The following is a 20871-nucleotide window of genomic DNA, read 5'->3' as shown; positions in this document are numbered from 1 at the left end:
TGATATCGGGGTCGGATTCTGATTCCAGAAGTGGGAGTAGGTCTGTAATGTCAATTATTACTTATGTGTAAAATTTTAGATCAATCGAACTTGATTTGATAGGTTTTGGCGTCGAATGTAGAAGTTTGAAGTTCTAAAGTTCACTAAGCTTGAATTGGGGCGCGATTCGTGGCTTTAGCATTGTGTGATGTGATTTGAGGTCTCGAGTAGGTTCATGTTATGTATTGGGACTGGTTGGTGTGATTGGACGAGGTCTCGGAGGCCTCAAGTGTGATTCGGGGTGGTTTCGGACCAAGTTTGTCTGAGCTGCTGTTGCTGATTTGCTGGTGCTGGTTTTGTTCTTCGCGAACGCGATGGACTCCCGCGTTCGCGGAGAAGGAATTGAGTTGGGGGCCTTTTTGTTCTTCGCGTTCACGATAAGTCAGTCGCGTTCGCGAAGGCCTTGTTGCGTTCGCGTAGGAGGGGCTGGCCTGGCAAGGGGGATTGGTCTTCGCGTTCGCGAAAGAGTGTCCGCGTTCGCGAGCTAGTGAAGCTTCGCATTCGTGGGCCTTATCTCGCGTTCGTGTAGAGGAAACTGGAGGGCAGAAGCTGGTTGTGCTTCACGAACACGAGGGACTCGTCACGTTCGCGAAGAAGGTCGGGCTAGGCAGTGTGGTTTTAAAAACAGGGATTTGGCCATTTTCATTTCATTTCCTCCATGAGAGTAGACCTTGGAGCGATTTTGGAGCACCATTTTCATCGCCAATCATGAGGTAAGTGATTTCTACCAGTTGTTGTTAAATATATGAATATAAGCTTGTAAATTCATGAAAATTTGTGAAAATTATGAGATTTTAAGAGAAAACCTAGAAATTGGTATTTTCGGATTTTGACCACGAAATTGGACATGAAATTTGGAATAAAATATATATTTGAGTTCGTGATGTTATGGGTAAAGTTTATCTTCAAAATTTTTCGAAATTCGGGCACGTCGGCCCGAGAGTTGATTTTATAGGCTTTTCGAACGGAGTTGAGAATTTGTTTAAATTGATTAATTATAAGTATTAGAGTATATTTTAATTGGTTTGCACATTGTTTGAATAGTTTTGGATCGACGGGCTTTGGTTTGAGGTGTTTGAGGGGCGTTGGTGCCGGTTTTGGAACTTCAGAGCGAGGTAAGTCTCTTGTCTAACTCTGTGAGGGGGAAACTACCCCTAGGTGATGTATTTGCTATGTGTTACTTGTTGCAAGGGCTACGTACGCACCAGGTGACGAGAATCCATACGTAGCTAGATTCATATTATGTCCGGGTAGACTTAGGATCCCGCCATGCTATAACGGTACTATTTGAGTTGTCGCTTGCCTATTAAATTCCTTTATTTTATGTTACGACTTGAGACTAGACTTGTGTAGAGTGATAGACTCGCTATTGTAGAGATTCGATGGGCTTCGTGATTAGTCGCGAAATAATTGTACTCCTCTTACGAATTTCCCCCGCGTTATGCGTTCTCATCGAAAGATTTCCCTTAAATTTTATAACTCAAACGTCTGATCGTGACTGGGGTCAAGGACCCGTCAAAGCTTCTTATTCTAATAGGATCGGGCCGTTCGCCTCGGCAGGATAGATACATCTATGGTTCATGTCGTTCGACCCTCGGCAGTGCGCACACTATGATGGATCGGGTCGTACGCCTCGGTAGGAGCTATGTACCACACTCTCATAGGAGCGGGCCGTTTGCCTTGGCAATAAAATAGATGTATCTATGGTTTGGAAATGTTATGATGGATCGGCCCGTACGCCTCGGCATTTCTATAAAAGACTCTTATGAAATCGTGCGTAATAATTGGCAAGAAGCTAGCATATATGTGAGCCTTTTTTCCAGATTGAATTGTGACGACCTATCTGGTAAGGTCCATTATATACATATATACTCCAATTGAGGAGGTAGCTACTAGCAGAGAGTTTGAGTTATGGCTGAGAGGAGGATTGTACCACGTATTATACTTGTTACTCCGTTTATTTTCTCTAATCCACATCTGTTTGCTTCTAATGTATCTGTCTTATTGGACCACTAATAAATGTTGATGTCGACCCCTCGTTACTACTTCTCTGGGGTTAGGCTAGATACTTACTGGGTACGCGTTGATTTACATACTCATACTACACTTGCTGCACTTTTTGTGCAGGTACACATATGTCCGGTGGTCTTTGGGCGCAGAGGCGCGGCCATTTCAGGGACTTTACCGTGAGCTGCATTTTTATGTTATGATCCGCAACCTTCAGAGTCTCCATCAGAGTTATTTATATTTTTCTGTCTAACTTGTATTCCAGACATATATTGTATTTTATTATATTTCCTAGTTGATACTCATGCACTTGTGATACCGGATTTTAGGGGTTCCTACGGGTAGTTCACTATTGTAGTTAGTGTAAATTCTATTTCACACTACTTCATTAATAAAAATTATGATTTTTAAGGTACTAAAATGAGTTAATAAATTGATCAATCACTGTTGGCTTGCCTGATGGCGGTGTTAGGCGCCATCACGACCTTTAGCGGATTTTGGGTCGTGACAGCCTGGTATCAGAGCTCTAGGTTCACTTGGGTCTCATGAGTAATGAGAAAGTTTAGTAAAGTTTTGTGGATCGGTACGGAGACGTTTGTACTTATCTTCGAGAGGCTACAGGGTTGTTAGGAGCACTTCCCTTCTTGATTTCCTCATCATGCGGTTTGGTTCCATTGAGGCATGTGCCTTTATTTCCTTCCTACTCAATTTTATGCGACGCGAAGTACTTGTTATCAATTGGGCGTCAAGGAGTTGTAGTGGTACTACAGACATGGTGCAGGATATTTTTCCCTTCATGTTCGGGCAGGCTATTATTGTCGCCTTGCGGAAGGATGTTCTTTTGTTCCAGCTCAGTATCCGTATTTTTTATGGTTTCGAGACTGTGCACTGATTGCTACGATGTCTATGTGTTGTTATCGCACAATGTTGGTGTAATGGTAAGGTGCTTGGTTATGTATCTAGACAGTGAATGACTCGAAAGGAGAATTTCTTAGTGCATGATTTAGAGGTTCAACATTTAATTCCAGCAAAGAAAAGGCAATCGGGCTATGGATGTTCAGGTTTTGGTCGATGGAGTAACTAGACTGGTATTTTCGAGCGTGGTAGAATTTTCATTGTGATGTGGTGTCGTCTGATAAGTGGAAATTTTGACTACTTATTAGCGCCTTTTAGCTTTCGTTTTAGTCCAAAAGTGTCTAATTGTATTCTAGAAAACTGATGAAATATGCTTACCTGCATGGGTATTGGAAAATGAGCCACTATGATGAAATCCAACTCAAGGAGGAGTAATCTAAACAAGGACAAAAATCAGGCACAGATAGATTTCTATCTGCGGCCGTAGAATGTGAAGGAAAATCAACAGAGCCCAAGTGCAAAGTATGGACTGCACAATTATTGTGCGACCGCAGAAGCTACGTAAGAGCCAAAGTTCAGAAAGTTTTATTTCAAGATCAAGAAGAAATGCGGACCGCACAATAATTGTGCGGCCGCAGAAAAAGTTATGCGACTGTACTCAGGAAATGTGCGGTCCATAGAAGAGCCCAGTGCAGTCGCACCCAGAATTGTGTGGACTGCAAAACATGAGAGATGCGGCCGTAATCTAGAATTGTGCGACCGCAGAGTCAACTCCTGTAAAGATCTGAAGAGAAGTGCGGACCGCACATATAATTGTGCGGCCGCAGAACCTCCGAAAGGGCAATTTTGTCCGAAACTTCCAGCTTTGTATAAATAGACTACTTTCACGAAATTAGGTCAAGTTTTGAATATTGAAAGTCTTGTAGTCATTTTTACTTTCCTATTTAGGTAACTTTAGCTTACTTTGGTGATTTAACTTTGGATGTTTATCTTTTAACCTTGCAATATGAGTTTTATCATCTTCTCTTCTTTATTTTCTTTTATACCCATTATGAGTAGCTAGATTTCTAACTAGGGTTGTGACCAACCCTGTAATGACCTGACCGGTTGTTTTGAGTATCACAGCCCCGTCCCTCCATTTACTGCTCAATTTATACCTTTCAGTTGATTTATGATTTATAGGTTTAGTTGGTCCGGGTCCGGAAGGATTTCTGAGTAAAATGAGACACTTAGTCTCATAATTAAAAACTTAAGTTGGAAAAGTTGATCGGATATTCACTTATGTGTAAATGACATCGGAATTGAATTCTGATGATTCCAATAGCTCCGTATGGTTATTTTGGACTTAGGAGCGTGTCCGAAAAATTATTTGGAGGTCCGTAGTAGAATTAGGCTTGAAATGGCGAAAGTTGAATTTTTGGAAAGTTTAACTCGGGGGCTAACTTTTTGGTATGGGGGTCGAAATATGATTCTGGAAATTGAATAGGTCTGTTATGTCATTTATGACTTGTGTGCAAAATTTTAGGTCAATCGGACTTGATTCGATAGGTTTCGGCATCGAATGTAGAAGTTGAAAATTTCATAATAGACTAAAGTTTCAAGTGAGTTCGCACAAGACCTAACTTCAAATAAGCATAACTCTCATGATACGAAGTGTTATATGGTGTATTAACTATCAAATGAAATATATTTGAGTCTAGTTTCTAACTCTTGTCATTTGGACATTCCTACAAGAAGTTATGACCAAATGACCAAAGGGTGGAATAACATGAGATTCTGCGACAATTAGGCGATCGCAGAATAATTTTGCGATCGCGAAAGTGCTTCTGCGACCGCAAACTGGTCGTAGAATGGACCAGAACAGCCCAGTTCTGGACACTAATTTTTGCGACCATTTTGCAACCTGCATACCCATTCTGCGGTCCGTGCAGCACGTGATTTGTCCGTGCAAATTATAGCGCTTGGGCTGAAGGAGCCCCTCCGGAGTCTGTACACACCCCCAATGAGCGCAGGTACCTACTGAGTGCGAGTGTCGAGTACCGAGCGATTAGGAGGACTGAGTGACCGGGAGGACTGAGTGACTGGGAGGACAGAGTGAAATGATACTCTGAGAGTATGCATATGATTTTATCACTGAGTTGCATCGCATTGACATGCACACATGACATACAGGCATAGAGATGTATTTTCCTCATGCTGTACAGTATCACATCATTCATGATTTCTCACACATATTGATAGATGGGCAAAGTGATGCATTTGTTTTACACGGGTTATTTAGAAAGAAAATGAAATATCTCATTTATTATTGAAAGGATTTTTGGGAAAATTATTGTTTTCAAACTTATTCATATTTTTGGCAACTTCGGTAAATGATTTGGGTTTTCACTAATGTACTTGAAAGGAAGAACTATTTTTTTTAAATCATGATTTAGCTGAGCATTTTATCTCTGAGTTACTTCTTGTATTATTTGCTTTATGTGGTTATGGACTGTTGTGGACTATTGGTTTTGACCCGACCTTGGTACATTCTTGTCACTACTTTCAACCTAAGGTTAGGTTTATTACTTATTGAGTACATGGGGTCGGTTGTACTCATACTACACTTCTGCACCTTGCGTGCAGATGTTGGCTGTTGATGTTGCTGTGTTCGTTGGGAGCTGGATATGAAGATGTACCTGCGTTCCGGTTGTAGCTGCCCCTTGTTTATGGTATCCTTAGATTTATAACAATCTGTTCATGTACATTTCGAACAGATGATGTATTATTTCATATTAGTTTTCTAAATTCTATTCTTAGAAGCTCATCATTTGTACTACCAGTTCTTGGGGAAATATATTGGTTTTATCAATTTTCTTTTAATTAATTGCCTTATTAATTTCATTGGAATTGGACACTTGGTAATTGGCTTATCCTGCGGGTTGGGTTAGGTGCCATCACGACTAGTTGGATTTTGGGTCGTGACAAACCCTAGTATGTAAACCTAATGGGTGTTTGATTTATGGCTTGTTTATGGTTGGGTGTTTATTATTTAGCCTTGTTTTTGCCTTTAATTGTAGAATTAATGGTTGCAAACATTAGTTTATGCTTATTTGACTTAGTCTCTACTTGAGAAAGAGATACTTAGTCTAGGAAAAATTGGCTAATAAGAATTTGGGATAAAATCAAGAGATTAATAGTCCCACTTAAAGGGTTGAACCTAGAGATAGTAAAACCCGACTTGAGCATTTTATCAACTGTTTTGTTCAATACCCATTTGGACTTGAGAAAACCAAATTGGGCAAAATCACTCTCTTACCGAGAGGTATTTAGTGGGTATTCGAACATATGATGTATTATTTCATATCAGTTTTGTAAATTCTATTTTTAGAAACTCATGATTTGTACTACCAGTTCTTGGGAAAATATATTGGTTTTATCTATTTTCTTTTAATTAATTACCTTATTAATTTCATTGGAATTGGATAGTTGGTAATTGGCTTACCTAGCGGGTTGGGTTAGGTGCCATCACGACTAGTTAGATTTTGGATCGTGACAAGGTGGTATCAGAGCTCTAGGTTCATAGGTTCTACAAGTCATGAGCAAGTGTCTAGTAGAGTCTTGCGGATCGGTATGATGACGTCCATACTTATATTCGAGAGGCTACAGGGCATTTAGGATAATTTTCCATCTTTCGTTCTTTATCGTGCGGAATTGATTTAGCTTAAAATATTACTCTTTGAATACCTTCCACGCATTCATATGCGCACATGAGCGCTCGGTATCAGCTGTGCATCGCCGGCTTGTGATTCCATGGACGAGGTTCGAGGTGAGTATTCTGTGTTTTGGTGATGAGCCAGTTTGGAGGACTTGAAGCCATGGCTAGACCACAGCTTAAGCTCGGTAGCTTCAGTTGTAACTTGTACAATTTGACTCATATGTCCGGTAATGACCTTACGAGTGGAATTTGTGGCTCGATGAGCGGCGGAATGGCTGTGTGATGGGTATGATGTGACCGCGGGATATGTTAAAACGATTTGAATATGACAAGAAGTGTTTCCTTGAAATGTAAAGGAAAAGCCATTGGGTGCTTGATTTTCGATTTGAAGTGACGTACAGTCTCGAGTATGAATGTTTTGAAGGATCTTTCGCGTTGTTAAATTTTGGGACAAACTAAATTCTCATGTCTAGTTAATAAGTTTGGACTTGGAAAGATTAAGTGATTGGGTAGTAATTATGACAGCGAAAGGGTATAACAAGATACCAATTTGAGGCTAAGCAGGTGGGTTATCCCCTACAGAGTAATCTACGTAGGTATGTTCCTTATATATGAGTGGAGAGTTTCTTTTCTGCCAACAAGGCATATGTATGGATATTTGAATTTGAATCTAGCTGAGAAAGTTGACTTAAGTGTCAAAAGAATGATTGCGAGCTTAGCGGATGATTTGGGGTATTTTTATGGTTGGCGTTGCATGAGTTTGAGAAGAAGTTTTGTTGAACTGACTATGGCATTATGGCAGTAATAGAGTATTGGTATTGTGAGTTATGGAATGTTTTAATCTATGGCTTTGAGCCAAGTGGGGGAGCCTGCTATTAATAATTCAATTTCATGGTTATATGTAAAGGTTAAGTTTTGGGCTGAGGCATACTGGTGGGTTAGTTATGACTTGCAGAAGTTGAGATCGAGGATGACTCAAATAAGGAAATTCCTGGATACGGGTTATATTGCACTTATGAGTATATGAAAATCATGGGATGAGTGAGTTGTTATTTGTGAATGATGTAGTGTGCACGGAGTATGAATTTGATAGGTGGTATTAAAGTAGAGTTACTTATTTGAGTGTTGTTGTGATAATGGGGCACGTGCCTTTTGGCCCATTTGGGCGGTGTAATGTGGATTTGAACAAAGGGGGTGACTCTCGAGAAAGTTCTAATGGATTCGAGATTAATATGTAACAATTGAGAATTTTTGGCGGATTTGTTTGTGGCTAAAATCTGAGATTTAAGTTGGATGGTGTCGAGACTTGTGGCATTTTTGTTTATCATTATGGATTTTATATTTCGGAAATCAGGAGGTGAATAAAATGGCCTTAGACTCAAATAAGGTATTTTCAGAGTGGGTGTTTCGATTGTGGTATTTATAGTGGTAAGTATGATGTGGTGAGACTCTACAGATGTTTTGGTGGCAATATTCTTGGGTTTGGTGACCTACGTAGCTTGGTCGAGTTAGAGGAATTTAGTTCTAATAGCTTGGTTATGTGCAGATGGATTTCAAATATGTGCAGATGGATTTCAAAGTGTTCTTTATGGCTTCTACAATGGTTTGAATCGGATATTTTCTACTGGTGTGGGAAACATGTTGTGTATTGTGATTTCCTCCTGGAAGGAAGCAAGAGGAAGATTTCTAACTAACCGGGTATATAATTTGCTGGTGACTCAGAGTTGTTAATAGGATTCTTGTGCTTGTCACATGTTGGCATAATAGATGTGGTGTATTGTGCGGGATTAGGATTCACATGTACAAGGTGATAGTTCAGTCTTGACGAGAAGGTAACGAATGTTGGACAACATGGTCAGTTTCAAATATTTAGATGAATGTTATAACTGCTCGGTAATTCCTGATAAGGGTGCGCATTTCGGAAGGCACATTGTGTTTTGACTTACGGATGTTCATCGATATTGCAGTACTCACCCGGTTGATAGACTGCTGATATTTAAATTATTGCTATGTGACACGGAAGAATTATGAAAGTATTCCTCATGGGATTATCGTGAATGGAAGATGTGTTAGTCATTTTAGTGCTGGAGTTGGGATCAGTTACGGTGATTCATGTGTTCGATGAATTTAGAGACTGAGAGTTCTCAAAAGTATATTGTTTCGGGGTTGCGACCTATTTGAGGTGACTATTTTATTTAAAACTCGGTGGAGGCACTAGTTACGTTAATTATTTGTGATAGCTATGCGCTATGAGTACGCATATATGTGAGGTTTGAGCCCATGTGCGGTCATTAGAGCAAGTATTCATACTCAGAAGAATGCTTAGGCTATTATATGCCTAAAATTTACTATTAAGTGTAAATTTATAACGTTTCCCGTATTTGTACCTTTGTTAAGAACTATCTGGGCTATACTTGAGGTTACAAAGAAGATGATTCCCTAAATAAACGGGATAGTTACTAATTCTGCATTTAAAAAAAAACAAATTTCCGATTTGATGTGTGATAGCAGACTTTGCACGTGCTTACACTATGGCGTGCTATTTCTACCAGTCCAGGAGCATGAGAATCTTATTTCATTATCATATATAAGTGTAATTGTTTAATTGCTCATGTATGATATGCTGGGACTGGAGGCATGTGACCATGTCGGGCGATTCATATTATTAGCACGTGAGTTGTCCGTGCCGTGTGTAGGAATTCTATTTCTATAATAATTTATCTAATCTATTAATTTCCTTCCTCTACAATTGTGCACATGCACATACGGTTATCCTCTTCACGAAATTTGAGGAGTTGGTTGTAACATTGCGATTGTGGTGGTGCTTGTTGAACTTGCAATACGGTTCTCTTCCTTGATACATCTCCCATATTTGGGTACACAGATTGCGCAGTTGTAGCTTGAGTTATATTGATGTGGCGTGTCTATGGGATAGTTGTGTTTAATAATATAAGGTCATTGGACCTAGAATGGGTACTATCAGGCTTGATTATGGTATATTCGGGAGGATAATATTGAAAGCCGGCTTAGGAGAGGATTATGGTTCTGTTTGGGGCGATAGAGCTCCATGGCTAGTTGATCTGATGAGTGGTTATGAGTTTTTGATTGTTTCTTTCATCATTGGCAGTGTACGAAGGTTTCGGGATGAGGTTCTGTTGAATGCGGGGTTTTATACTAGTACTTGGTTGGTTTTGAGTAGTTACTGTGATCAGAAATGGTGCTACGAGTATGTGAGTTGTGTAGTATGTTATGTGATTATATCTGAGATTATGGTTATGGCTGGATACAGCTTGTTCAAGCTTATACATTGTGTAGATGTGAGATTCGGGTCTTGAAAAGAATTCTGGATGTTAGAAATTTGGCTCCATGATTTTTGGGCTAAGGTTAAATTAATGATTTTCAGTTATATTGTGTGGACAGGCCTATATAGAATAGGGTGACATGAGATCGCCCTCGGGTATGTGCGTGGTAAGGTGGAATAGAGATTTGAAGGTTAAGAACAACTCTTGGCATGTTCGAGGACAAACTTATGTTTAAGTGGGGGAGAATGTAACGATCCGACCAGTCGTTTTGAGTATCACAGCCTCGTTCCCCCATTTACTGCTCAATTTATGCCTTACAGTTGATTTATGACTTATCGGATTAGTTGGTTCGGGTCCGGAAGGATTTCAGAGTGAAATGAGACACTTAGTCTCATAATTGAAAACCTAAGTTGGAAAAGTTGACCGGATATTCACTTATGTGTAAATGACCTCGAAATTGAATTATAATGATTCCAATAGCTCTGTATGGTTATTTTGGACTTAGGAGCGTGTCCGAAAAATTATTTGGAGGTCCGTAGTAGAATTAGGCTTGAAATGACGAAAGTTGAATTTTTGGAAAGTTTGACGGGGGGGTTGAATTTTTGATATGGGGGCCGGAATATGATTCTGGAAATTGGAATAGGTCTGTTATGTCATTTATGACTTGTGTGCAAAATATGAGGTCAATCGGACTTGATTCGATAGGTTTCGGCATCGAATGTAGAAGCTGGAAATTTCATAATAGACTAAAGTTTCAAGTGAGTTCGCATAAGACCTAATTTCAAATAATCATAACTCTCATGATACGAAGCGTTATATGGTGTATTACCTATCAAATGAAATATCTTTGAGTCTAGTTTCTAACGCTTCAAACCGTTCGTCATTTGGACATTCCTATAAGAGGTTATGACCAAATTACCAAAGGCTGGAAAAAATAAGATTCTGCGACAATTCTGCGATCGCACAATAATTCTGCGATCGCGAAAGTGCTTCTGTGACCGCAAACTGGACGCAGAATGGACCAGAACAGCCCAGTTTTGGACACCGATTTTTGCAATCATTTTGCGACCCACATACCCATTCTGCGGTCCATTATGCGACCGCAGACCTGCTTTCGGAGGGTTAATTTTTCTATTTTCATAACCCGATCCCATTTTGATAAATAGGCTTTGGGACTTATTTTGGAGCAAAAATCTGACATTTTTAGCGAGAAGGGAGAGTGTTCTAGAGAGGAAGTAGATCAAGTGCTTTGTTCACAAGATCTTCACCCAAGAGGTAAGGTTCTAACCCCTAGTCTTCAATTTCGAGTTTGGGTAAAGATGAGTGATTAAGAGTATGATTTTTGGGTGTAATAGTATTATTTATACATATCAATAAGGTTTATGAAAAGATTGATGAGTTCAAATGGGTAAAGATTAGGTTGAAAATGGTAAAAATCTTTAATGACTTTAATTGAAGATTTGAGGGTCGAGTTGATGTCGGAATTTGGTAAAATTTGTATGGTTGGACTCGTGGTTGGATGGGCATTCATATTTTGTAACTTTTGTCGAGTTCTGAGATGTGGGCCCCAGGGAAGATTTTTGAGTATAATTTCGGATTTTGTGAAAAAATTAGTATGTTGATATGGAATAAATTTCTATAATTTGGGTTAATTGAATCAAATTAAATGTGACTAGATTCGAGTCGTTCGGAAGTTGTTACGTGCAGAATGGAATTTCTAGAGCATTGTTTAGCTTGCTCGACATTGGATTCGGCTTGTTCGAGGTAAGTAACTCTTCTATTCTTAGAGCTGAGGGTATGAACCTTAAATATATGTATTATGTGAATTGTTGGGAGGTGACGCATATGCTAAGTGACAGGCGTGTGGGCGTGTACCATGGAAATTGTGATATAATTATTTCTGTGAAATTTTGTAGTCAAATAATCTTGGCATTTTATATGTAGTTTTATGTTAAAGAAATTGAGCTGAAAATCATATTAAAAATCATGTTGAGGCTATGTGCCAGTATTATTGGGACCCACAGAGGTCATATTGCTATGAATTATTTGTTTTAAATTAAAAATTCATACTCAGTCATATTCATGTCATTACATATCATATCTCAGTCTCTGTTGTTATTTATTGATACATCATATCATCATTTTCGGGCTATTTTTATAACATTGTGAGCCCATGAGAGAGATACTGGAGAGATTGATGACTGAGTGAGGCCGAGGGCCTGATTATGAGGATAATTATGGGATCGGGCTGCACACCGCAGTAGGTCATATTGGCTTTATATACTTTATTATTATGTGGATCGGGGATGCCCGCCTGCAGCAGGCCTTATAGGCTTTATTATAGTACGTGAGTTGTCCGTGCAGATACAGATATTGATACCATAGCACGTGAGTTGTCCGTGCAGCACGTGAGTTGTCCGTGCAGATTATAGCGCTTGGGCTGAAGGAGCCCCTCCAGAGTCTATACATACCCCCAGTGAGCGTAGGTACCTACTGAGTGCGAGTGCCGAGTGCCGAGCGATTGGGAGGACTGAGTGACTGGGAGAACTGAGTGACTGGGAGGAATGAGTGAAATGATAATCTGAGAGTATGCATATGATTTTATCACTGAGTTGCATCGCATTTACATGCACACATGACATACAGACATAGAGATGTATTTTCCTCATGCTGTACAGTATCACATCATTCATGATTTCTCACACATGTTGACAGATGGGCATAGTGATGCATTTGTTTTACACGAGTTATCTGGAAAGAAAATGAAACATATCATTTATTATTGAAAGGATATTTGGGAAAATTATTGTTTTCAAACTTATTCATATTTTTGGCAACTTCGGTAAACGATTTGGGTTTTCACTAATGTACTTGAAAGGGAGAACTATTTTTTTTAAATCATGATTTAGCTGAGCATTTTATCTTTGAGTTACTTCTTGTATTATTTGCTTTACATGGTTATGGACTGTTGTGGACTATTTGTTTTGGAACCGACCTTGGTACAAGCTCGTCACTACTTTCAACCTAAGGCTAGGTTTGTTACCTATTGAGTATATGGGGTCGGTTGTACTCATACTACACTTCTGCACCTTGCATGCAGATATTGGCTGTTGATGTTGCTGTGTTCGTTGAGAGCTGGATCTGAAGATATACCTGCATTCCGGTTGTCGCTGCCCCTTGTTTATGGTAGCCTTAGATTTATAACAATCTGTTCATGTACATTTCGAACAGAAGATGTATCATTTCATATCAGTTTTGTAAATTCTATTCTTAGAAGCTCATGATTTGTACTACCAGTTCTTGGGAAAATGTATTGGTTTTATCTATTTTCTTTTAATTAATTTCATTGGAATTGGATAGTTGGTAATTGGCTTACCTAGCGAGTTGGGTTAGGTGCCATCACGACTAGTTGGATTTTGGGTCGTGACAAACCCTAATGTGTAAACCTAATGGGTATTTGATTTATGGCTTGTTTATGGTTGGGTGTTTATTATTTATCCTTGTTTTTGCCTTTAATTGTAGAATTAATGGTTGCAAACATTAGTTTATGCCTATTTGACTTGGTTTCTACTTGAGAAAGAGAGACTTAGTCTAGGAAAAATTGGCTAACAAGAATTTGGGATAAAATCAAGAGTTTAATAATCCTAATTAAAGGGTTGAACCTATAGATAGTAAAACCCGACTTGAGCATTTTATCAACTATGTTGTTCAATATCCATTTGGACTTGAGAAAACCAAATTAGGCAAAATCACTCTCTTACCGGGAGGTATTGAGTGGTATTTGAGTGTTGATTGCTATAATACACCCCGACCAACAAAATAAGCTTTAAAGTTTACAACCTGTTAGGCAAACACCTAGGTGAAAGTCATACCCCTAGGACTTTTTATATATTTGAAAACCATCCAAATACAATATTCTCTAGTTTTATATCTTTAGAATTGTAATCCTTAACGTAATTTAGAAGTAAAAATAAAACCATATTTGTGGAAGTGCAACCAAGATACTTCATGTGCTTTATCCAAATATACACCACTAATCCCATCTCAGATCCCTGTGGATTCGATCCCGACACCTTGTTGGGTATTATTATTGCAATTGGCCGTTTCAAAACCCCGAATAAAGGTGTTACTTGGACGAGATCAATTTTTGGTGCCGTTGCTGGGGAGCATAAAAACGGATTTAGCTATATATTTAGTTTTGTGTGTGAATTGTCTTCTTTTCCTTCCGTGTTACTAATCTTTTTGGTAAAATAGTTGTAGATGAAACAATGGCTCTCAACAGTACTGATCCTCTCAAAAACATGCCTTTGGGGATGTGGACGTGGAAGATGACCAAGTTGAAGAGGTTTCTCTTGAACCTCAAGCAAATAGACGAGGCCGACCGCCTCAAGACAACTTTCCCATTCCACCCCCAAATCCACCAAGAGCGGCTCCACACCGGGTGTTGCCAAATGAAGGGTATGCAAGTGCCATAGTCCCGCCCCACATTAGGGATGGCAACTTTCAAATCACAAATGTTATGCTCACATTGCTAGAGCAATGGGGATTCTTCATCGGGGCTCCGAATCAAAATGCGTACAAATACTTGAAAGGGTTTGTGGACACTTGTTGGGGGAGTAAACAGACAAATATCTCCGAGGATGGTTTAAGGTTGAGGCGATTTCCTTTCTCTCTACGGGGGAAAGCCTTGGATTTGTTAGAAAGGTTGCCAAACCATTCCATCCACACATGGGATGAATTGGCAGAGAAATTTATTTCCAAGTTCTTTTCTCCTGGGCATATGGCTACTCTTTGAGACGAGATTCTAGCATTCAAACAAGAACCCAATGAGTCGTTGCAAAATATGGGAGAGGTACCAAACTATGGTGAAAAAGTGCCCAAACAATAATATGACAGAGGCTATGATTCAACAAACTTTCTACAGGGGGATCAATACTACCAATCAATGAGTGGTCAACCAATTTGCTAGTGGAAATTTCATGACAACGCCATATGCGGAAGCTTGTGAGATCTTAGATGAAATGGCAGATACTTAATCGGCATAGCAGAGTAGACCAAATATTCCTTAAGGTGATCCAAACGTTATTGACCTACATAAAGTATTGCATGATCATGGGCAAGCAATTGCCAAGTTGACCACCACAATGAATAAACTATCCAAGGCTCAACTCCAATAAGTGCAAGGTCCTAAGCAAGTCAATGCAATGGAGGGTGTTAATATGATGGTAAACAGGAGAAGGCAAAAGAGTCCTTAAGTGAAAAACTGTGCAGAACATTATGTGCAAGAAGATAGTGGGTTTGATCAAGATGAATCTTACAATGACCAAGAGGAGGAAGTACAATATGTGAACAACTTCCAAGGGCAAATAAACAACTCTCAAGGCCCGAATCAACAACAATGGCGACCTCATGGTAATCAAGGGAATTGGAACAATAAAAACAACCAAGGGAATTGGAATGGTAAAAATAACCAAGGCAATTGGAGTGGAAATGGTCAAGGATATCGGGGAGGCAACAACCAAGGGGGTGGAACAATAACCAAGGAAATTGGGGGTCGAGCTTTCAAAGGCCCCTGATGTATCAACAACTGAACAACCCGCCTCCTTATCCTTCCAATAGTCCAAGCTCTTCCAACAGTGAGATGGGAAGAATTGAGAACATGTTCAAACAAATGATGGAGAAGAATGCCGACTCCAATGCCCAACTAGCCTCTCACAATACTTCAATTCACAATTTGGAAGTTTAATTGGGGCAAATCTCGTAAGATTTAAACACTCGTCCTAAGGGGGCACTACCAAGTGACACGGTGGTAAACCCAAAGGATGGGAACAACACGAGACATGCCATGGTTGTAACTACAAGGAGTGGAAAAGGTGGGGATGCACCCACCTCAAGTCAAAGGAAAATTGTGGATGATGAGCAAGTGGTACAAGAAGATGAGATCCCAAACAATGTGGTGCAAGCAAATGATGAAGTAAGAATTGATATTGATGACAATATGGAGGAGACTCAAGAGGAAGTGAACCCATATAGGGAGTACATTGTTGACAGACTGAAACCAATAGTTCCAAAGGCTAAGGCACCAATGCCAAGGCCTCCTCCTCCGTATCCTCAAAGGCTTGCCAAGCAAAATGGAGAGAATCAATTCAAAAATTTCATTAGCATGATGAAGAGTCTATCTATTAATGTTCCATTGGTTGAGGAGTTGGAGAAAATTCCCGGTTATGCAAAGTTCATGAAGGACTTGGTGACAAAGAAGCAGTCGATGAATTTTGAAACTATAAAGCTGACTCATTAAGTGAGTGCAATTGTGCACTCAATGGCTCCTAAATTGGAAGATCCCGGCGCTTTCACAATCCCTTGTACCATTGGCAGTCCCGACTTTGCTAAATCTCTTTGTGATCTTGGGGAAAGTATCAATTTGATGCTCAATTCGATTTTCAAGACTTTGGGAATTGGAAAACCAAGACCCACATCTATGATATTACAATAGCGGATCATACGATGAAGAGACTGTTGGGTATCATTCATGATGTGCTGGTTCGTGTTGATAAATTCATTCTCCCGACAAATTTTGTGATTCTTGATTGTGAAGTAGACTATGAGGTGCCGATTATTCTGGATAGACCTTTCCTGGCTATGGGGAAGGCTCTTATTAATGTGGAAGCCGGTGAACTCACTTTCTGGGTGGGCGATGAAAAGGCGATATTCCACGTGTGCAAATCTATGAGGCAACCGAATAGCAATGAAGTGTGTTCATTTGGGGACTTGGTGAAGGATGTGATTATTGATGATACTTGTGCCATGATGAATGTTGATGATACTTTGGAGGCCATTTTGCTTAACCTTTATGATGACGAGGAAGATGGCTATGTGGAATACGTGAACTCATTGCAAGGAATAGGGTCGTACACTTATGAACCCCGCAAATTGTCCTTGGATCTTGAAAATCGGAAGACTCCTCCAACAAATCCCTCAATCGAGGAACCTCCTACTTTGGAGTTAAAACCATTGCCTATGCATCTCAGGTATGAATTCCTTGGCTCTTGTTCTACTTGTTGCTTGAAATGATACCCTGTATTGTTTTTCAAATAAACAATAATCACAAGAATTCATAGTTGTATCTTTTGCAAATGAGATGAGTGACTTTTTGGATAGGATATGTAGTCCCTTCTCACTCATATGGCCCAATCTCCGGTGCCATAAATCTGTAGGAGTATCATCTACAATCGCATGTAATCCACTTTTACATATATCAGTGGTTGTCTTGTACAACGTGTATAGAGCAACTCCTTTAGCAATGACCAATGATTCCTTGGTGAGTCTTCACTTCCTATTGATGAAGTGATTCTCGTATCCGTTTCGATCTAGAGCAATCCCTAAAATTAAATTCATTCGCATATCTGGTACATGCCGCACATCTTTTAAAACTAATGTGCATCCGACATTTGTCTTGATACAAATATCGCAAATCCCCACAATCTTTGAGTGATTGGTATTTCCCATCTTGACTATCCCAAAGTCTCTTGCTTTGTACCTACAGAAGAATTCTCTTACTGGTGTAGCATGGTAGGAAGTTGTTGTGTCAACTATCCATTCTAACTCTTGGCTTGCTAAGTGCATGCATTCCTCCTCCTCATGAACGAAGAGAACCACTGAATCATCGTTGTGCACTGCAGCAGTTGTGTTGTTATCATTCTTCTGGCCACTGCTTTCACCTCGACCTTTCTTTGGGCAATCTCTTTTGAAATGACCGGGTTGACTGCAACTGTAGCAATTTCTACCCTTTGACCAGTTCCTGGACTTTCCACGAGCTTTGGATTTATCACGGCTACTCGATGCTCTATAAAAATGTATTCCTTTATTTTCTATGATAAGAGCATGCCCCTGATTTTTGGGCTTCTTCCTCATCTTATAATTGAGTAGGATAGCTGATGTGACCTCCTTTAAATCGATGGTATCTCTACCATACAGGATGGTTGTTGCCAAATTATCATAGGAAGATGGCAACGAGTTTAGAAGCATGATAGCCTTATCTACTTCAGTGATTATTCTCCAAGGTTTGCCAGGTGCGTGATTAATCCATTAAACATATTTAAATGGGACAAGAAATTTGTACCTTCACTCATATGGATGGCATAAAGCTGTTTTCTCAAAAATAACTTGTTTGTTAAGGATTTGGACATGTGTAGACTTTCTAGTCTTTACCAAATACCACATGCACTATTTTCATCCCCGTCACTATTGAGTACTTCATCGGACAAGTACAGTCTGATTGCACTAGCCGCCTTCTTATCCATATTTACCCAATCCTCGGCTTTCATAATTTTCGGCTTTACCTCTTTACCATCTAGTACAATGTCTAACCCTTGTTGGATGAGTAGGTCCTTCATCCTTCTTTGCCATATGGAGAAACTGTCATTACCGTTGAATATTGTTATTTCATATTTTACTCCTGATATTAGTTTTTGTCACAAAGTAAAATTTACTGTAAATAATATTTTTGTGAATGAGCAGAACCTGTACTCTGATACCAGTTATTGGAAATAAATCCCCTAGAGAAATAGTATTCATGGTAATAAAAGCGGAATAATAATATAGCACCGAGATACAGTAATTAACAAGAATAAAAGAGTGACAACGACACCAGGAGTTTTTTATGTGGAAAACTCTTTTGAATAAGGAAAAAAACCACGGTCCTAAGAGGAGCAACTGATATCACTATAGCAAGAAATTTTACAGTTGGTAGATCCGAGTAAAATACTCCAAAGACCACTACTACACTTTAAAGAAATAACCGTCTTTTGATATTCCCACCTTACTACAATATCGCTCACTCTCTATTTTTTTCACAGACTATTTTTTTATACCCTGTCTGTGAAACCTGACTCTTTCTTTCTCTTTTGTTGGTGTGTATTACAAATGAAGGAATACTTCCTTATTTATAGATATGAATAACCTCTCAAAGATGTCATGGGTGACATCAAACAATAGTGAACCAAACTTGTCTTCCTTCCCTTTTTGACTTTCCTTGCCACACAAATATTTGTTTGACAAACTTGGATTTGGACGGTGCAGACTTTGCCAAAGGAAGTTGTCATCCTTTTACATGTGATGGACCCATCAAAGCCATGCTGAATATAGTTATAGAATGGTATATTTCTCTTTAACCACCTAATATAAACCAAGGAACTCTGTTTTCCTTCTTCTATTATGCTCGTAAGCACTTTGCGTGGCATAGTATTGTGATTGCAAACTTTTGGGGATCATTCCCTTGTTTTGGCAGGATGTTCATAGATGCAATCTGACTAGTACTTTCAGCAGCACGCCTCTTCCTCGAGGGCATTTCCATTTTCCATCTTTTTCAACAATCTCACTCACAATAGAATTAGGTGTAAGACATGATCTTCAGAATAAATTTGTTGACTACTTTGTAGGGATGGGCATGCTCTTTTTGTTATGAAAAGGGACCATTCGTTTGATAGAAAATCTTTCTTCTGCATATTTTATTGTAGAAGGGAAAAAGTGAAAAATATGTTACGATACTCACAATTTTACTGCATTTGAAGTTACATATACTGCAATATTCGCATGAAACTCGGGCTGCTTCATTTTCAACAATCTTTACAAGACTTTTGGTTTCCTTTTGATTAGCATGGGACTAAAAATAATTTTGTATGGACGACTTTACTTGAACATGATCTGTTTAATAGACTCATACCACGGTGTCCTTGAGTTCTAAGGAGATAGGATCGAAAACTGGTGGATGAACCATGGTCATTAGCCCTAAGTGTGATTAACAGCTCCCATGATTCGTTATGGGATTGTCTAATGGCTGTTTGACAGGCTCTTCAAAAAACAAATTGTATTGCTCGATATATTTTATTTTGAGAGAGGGCTAGGATTTGGAATTATTTGAGTTTACAAAATCCAGAGGAGAGGATAATGTAACTGTTCCAAAACTGATAATCTTAAAGAAATCAGTAGTTCCAAAACTGATAAACGTATTGCTTTAAGAACACTGATTCCTAGCAATGAGCCAATTGTAAATGAAAAATTCCCAAAAAGGTTGTTGTTTCCCAAATATAGGTGTTCTAAGCCAGTAACTTAGCAAATCTCGAGAACTTCTACAGATAAGAAGTTGTCAGGGAAGTCAAAGGTATATCAGGACATCTTTATAATTGAACAAGGTAACTGACCCTGGAAACATTTAATGAAAATATTGAAACCTAAATACATTTAAAAACTGACCACAAGTTGAAAGACATGACCAATTCTAAATAGAGCTCGAGATCTCCTAATTCCAGTGAAGGGGGAAGTATGCTCCTGGATGCTTAATCTTTTTAACGAGAGGAAAAGGCTGAATAGCCTAGTAGACCTCTATACTTATTCCGGTTTGACATCCCGGTCCCCCTACTTTACTTATTTTCATTCAAACGCTTATATTTGTTCAAAACTATTATTTTAAACCCCTCTCCCCCGCGCGTTCTTCAAATGTGGATGACACATCGGTATCCATCTCAGATTTTCTATGACATGTCATTTCTTTTCTTCAAAAATTTTAATTTTCGTTTTCCTTTTTCACTCAAGGATTAGCACACACCATGTATGCAAAGAAAATTGACGCTCACGCATGCATCACTTTCTGAACGAGAATATTTCAAACTTTCTATACCATTTTCAGATTCTCCATTCCTTTTCTACAATTTGAACTCTCCACCCAGTTTTAACTACCGAAACACAACCTCCATAGCATGGATAAAAACCCAACGGTTATAATTAACAGACCCAACAATAGCAATTGTAAACAACAACAAATCCAGAATTCTCATTTTTAAGATCCCTATTCTTCTGCAAACAGAGAAACAAATCAGAAATCTTTAGAAAACAAACATCAATTACACAAGAACAAAAGAAATTGCTTGAAAAGAGAAATACAATATAGAGAAGAAAGTGAAGTGAAAAAAATAA

General features: G+C 39.1%; 1 pseudogene; it reads left to right on the top strand.

Moving 5' to 3' along the window:
- Window positions 1-19581: 19581 nt before the first annotated feature.
- LOC117278200 (small nucleolar RNA U3) lies at window positions 19582-19749 on the top strand (annotated as a pseudogene).
- Window positions 19750-20871: the final 1122 nt, after the last annotated feature.

The sequence above is a fragment of the Nicotiana tomentosiformis genome, chromosome 9, assembly GCF_000390325.3.
Source record: "Nicotiana tomentosiformis chromosome 9, ASM39032v3, whole genome shotgun sequence".
NCBI lineage: Eukaryota > Viridiplantae > Streptophyta > Magnoliopsida > Solanales > Solanaceae > Nicotiana > Nicotiana tomentosiformis.
Note: the sequence above shows the minus strand (reverse complement) of the source record. Positions and strands in the feature narration are given on the sequence as shown.